This window comes from Arachis ipaensis, chromosome B2, assembly GCF_059453495.1.
Source record: "Arachis ipaensis isolate K30076 ecotype BB chromosome B2, ASM5945349v1, whole genome shotgun sequence".
Classification (NCBI taxonomy): domain Eukaryota; kingdom Viridiplantae; phylum Streptophyta; class Magnoliopsida; order Fabales; family Fabaceae; genus Arachis; species Arachis ipaensis.
The window spans coordinates 73,595,570-73,599,858 of record NC_142437.1 but is presented as its reverse complement, the minus strand read 5'-3'; the positions used below and the strand labels follow the sequence as shown (position 1 = coordinate 73,599,858).

The following is a 4,289-nucleotide window of genomic DNA, read 5'->3' as shown; positions in this document are numbered from 1 at the left end:
GGGTTGTGTGGAAATTGCCAAGTCCAATGTGTGCTCTGTGATGCCAAGGCATCTTAGGCTAGTTTCACTAGCATTTTTCTGTTAGTTTTAGTTGTTTTATGCATTTTCTTGAGCTTAAAGTAACCAAGAATGGTTAAATGAATAACAAAGCAATGAACCATCCAAACAGTATGATTTTGATGCAAATTCCATGAGTTTTAGTTATATTACTTGAATGCTATGAATGGAAGAATTCTCACGAAATTTTGCAAGACTTTGATGCAATTGTTTGGATGATTTCAGGAAAGAAGAGGCTAGGCAAGGAAGCAACAAAATCAATAAAGGAAGCTTGAATATCACATGTGGAGTTTAAGTTCCAGTTTAAGCTTAAACTGGAGCTTAAACGCCAGAATCATGAAGGCTAAGAAATGCTGAAACTGAAGTTTAACCTCCAGTTTAACCTTAAACTGGAGGTTAAACGCCAGAATGAGAATTCCACTCAGGAAGCATTTCCACGTTTAACCTCCAGTTTAACCTTAAACTGGAGGTTAAACGCCAGAAATGGGAAGTGCACCAGGGAGCCATTTCCACGTTTAAGCTCCAGTTTAACCTTAAACTGGAGCTTAAACGTGTTCGACCAAGTTTTCTCCTCCAGGGTTGCTTTCTCCATTTCCACGTTTAAGCTCCAGTTTAACCTTAAACTGGAGCTTAAACGTGTTCGACACCTCCAGGGCTACCTTTCTCAGCTTCCACGTTTAAGCTCCAGTTTAACCTTAAACTGGAGCTTAAACGTGTTCGACCTCCCAGATGGCTTTCTCTATTTCCACGTTTAAGCTCCAGTTTAACCTTAAACTGGAGCTTAAACGTGTTCGACCTCCAGGATGGCTTTCTCTATTTCCATGTTTAAGCTCCAGTTTAACCTTAAACTGGAGCTTAAACGTGTTCGACCTCCAGGGCTGCCTTTCCTATCTCCACGTTTAAGCTTCAGTTTAACCTTAAACTGAAGCTTAAACGTGTTCGACTACGTTACCCTCCAGGGCTGCCTTCTTCCATTTCCACGTTTAAGCTTCAGTTTAGCCTTAAACTGAAGCTTAAACGTGCTTCCACAAAAGGCATCACTGGAAGTGTCTGGCGTTTAAGCTGCAGTTTAAGTTTAAACTGCAACTTAAACACCACTCTTGGAGAAGGTTTCTGGGCCAAAAATATTGCAGTTTAAGTTAGTATTTGAGCACAAACATTAACTTAAACTTACTCTGGTATGAAACCCAATTAATATCATGGTTTATGGGATTGGGCCTGAAGGATTGATGAGTCTGAAATTTCAATTTGTTGAGTCATGTGTCATTATTTGATTATCACTAAGTTGGCTCAATGAATGTTACAGAATTTGGATCAGCAGCCTCATCAAGATTATGGATCATAAACCCAAGGCAAAAGGAAAGCAGGGAGAGGCCTCAAAGCCCAAGAAACACAACAGAAGCTCAGTATAGAAAGTGTATAAATAGGATAGAATTTAAGTTAGGAAGGACTTTTACCTTTTCATTTTTGGCTAGTTTTCATATCTTTGTAATTGAATTCAGAGCTATGACTCACTAAACCCCCTTTTATTGGGTTAGGGAGCTCTATTGTAATTCAATGAATCAATAATAGTTTATCTTCTTCTTCAATCTTTTCTCTTGAATTTTGTTAGAAAGCTTCTCGATCTAATTCCATTGGGTAGTTGTCTTGGGAAAGAAACTACCCATAATTGGAATCCTTCGGAACCTTGGGAAAGGAATGGAGGATTCATGCTAGAGAAGCTTTCTCACAGTGAATTGGATTGGGGTTTGGATGGATATTGTGACATGTAATCCTACCAAATTGTGGTTCATGAAACTGTGTGGTAAAATCAGTGATCGAGCATCATCTCTTCTTATGAACATTTAAACCAAGGGATTGGGAATTTGTTTGTTTTTAGAGAGAATTGGTGAGCCAAGGGATTGGGATCCAATCATATAAGATTGCCAAGCAAAATTCAATGAACGCATTGGTTGAGGAAGAGATAACATGTTTTGATTCGGAGATCTCAATATCTCCTATAACCCAATGAATTCCCCATTTCTGATTTCCACTTTCTCTTTACATTCTGCAACTCAATTCATGCAATCACCCCCATTCCCTTTTAATTTCAGCAATTTAGCTTCTGCTCTTTAATTCATGCAATTTAAGATTCCGCCATTTAAATTTCTTGTCATTTACGTTTCCCGCCAATTTTACATTCCGCAATTCTCATCTAAATCTTGATTCCGCTCAACTAGAACACACTTCTAATCCGAATTGCTCACTCAACCAATCCTTGTGGGATTCGACCTCACTCTATTGTGAGTTTTTACTTGACGATAACCGGTGCACTTGCCGGAAGGAATTTTGCCAATCGTGCAATTTCCTAAATCGTAGCATAACAAGTTTATGCGCATCAAGTTTATGGCGCCGTTGCCGGGGATTGGTTTTCGATTGACAATTCTCAAATTGGAAGTTAACTAGATTGAGCAATTTTTTTGTTGTTTTGATTAATTCAGTACAAGTACTTGTTGAATTTTAATTTCTGCACTCTGTCACATGCTTTCTTTCTTTATGCCTTTAAATTCAAGCAACTAACTCACTGACTCACTAACTGTTTGAATTAATTCCTCAACTGCTCTAACCATACTCTTTCATTAACCAAGAGTATTTCACTTGTTTGTTGCCTGTGCTGTGTTCTTGTATGACAGGTAGGAGAGGAGAGACATCAACTCCTCCATATACCGAACCAGAGAGGACCCTTCATAGACTTAGAAGGGAAGCAAGAGGGAAGAGAATACTGGGAGAAGAAGAATCTGAAGGAGAATCTGAGGACAATTTTGAGGAAGCTCTAGATCTCAACATGGATAGAGAAGTTCACAACCATGAGAGAGCTGATGGAAACAATGCCATTCCTGAGAGGAGGGTTCTTAGTTCATACATAAACCCAACCTCTGGGAATTGTGGTAGCAGCATTCAGAAACCACCCATTCAGGCCAACAATTTTGAACTCAAACCACAGCTAATATCACTTGTGGAGAATCATTGTTCATTTGGTGGGAGTGCTAATGAAGATCCAAACCAACATCTCACAAAATTCCTGAGAATTTGCGACACTGTGAAGTCCAATGGAGTCCAGGAAGATGCCTATAAATTGCTTTTGTTCCCATTTTCACTTAGGGACAAGGCAGCGAAGTGGCTGGAATCATTCCCAAGGGGGAGCCTAACAACATGGGACGAGGTGGAAAGCAAGTTTCTGGCACGTTTCTACCCCCCCACAAAAGGTCAATAGGCTTCGATCTGAGGTTCAGACTTTTAGACAACAAGATGGTGAAACTCTCTACGAGGCATGGGAAAGATTCAAGGATTTGACAAGGAAATGCCCACCAGACATGTTCCATGACTGGGTGCAATTGCATATTTTCTATGATGGACTGTCTTATGAATCAAGGAAGGCTGTAGACCATTCATCAGGAGGTTCATTGAACAGGAAAAAGACTGTGGAAGAAGCCATTGAAGTGATTGAGACAGTGGCTGAGAATGAGTACTACTATGCATCAGAGAGACACAACACTAAGAGAGTCATGGAGCTGAACCATGTTGATACAATTCTAGCCCAAAACAAGGTGTTTGCCAAGCAACTAGCAGAGCTCACCAGGAAATTAGAAACAAAACAAGTGGCTGCAATACACACACAAGATCAAGGGGAAGAAAGTACTGAAGGAGGTGATTGGGAAGAGGCCAATTATGTAGGAAATCAACAAAGGCAACCATATGATCCACATTCCAACACTTACAACCCAGGCTGGAAAAACCACCCAAACTTTGGGTGGGGAAACCAGCAAAACCAACATAACAAGTCCACATACCAAAACTCCAACCAAAGATCATACCAAGCCACACAAAACACTTACTCTCAACCACCATATCATGGCCAAAATAATCAACCTACCCAACCTAACCCGAACCAACAATTTCAAGATCAATTAAACAGGATAGAAGGAATGCTTGCAACCATGAGTCAAGACATAACCGAATTGAAAGCTTTTAAGGAAGAAGTAAATTCTAACCTGCAAAACCAAGGAACTGCCATCCAGAAGCTAGAAAATCAAATTGTGTATTTGTCTAAGCAAACCCCTGGGACAAGCGTTTCTCATGCTGCCAAGGCTATTGCAAGGGAAGAATGTAAGGCCATAACCCTCAGAAGTGGGAAAAATCTAAAGGAGATCTCAAAGGAAACCACAGAGGATGAAGCAAAGGAAAATGTGAGA

At 40.1% G+C, this 4,289-nt stretch overlaps 1 non-coding gene across 1 annotated transcript; it reads right to left on the bottom strand.

The window, feature by feature from the left end:
* Positions 1-3,308: 3,308 nt before the first annotated feature.
* LOC148574393 (small nucleolar RNA R71) lies at positions 3,309-3,412 on the bottom strand. The gene has a single exon (XR_015906575.1). It is a non-coding gene; the product is annotated as a small nucleolar RNA R71 (small nucleolar RNA).
* Positions 3,413-4,289: the final 877 nt, after the last annotated feature.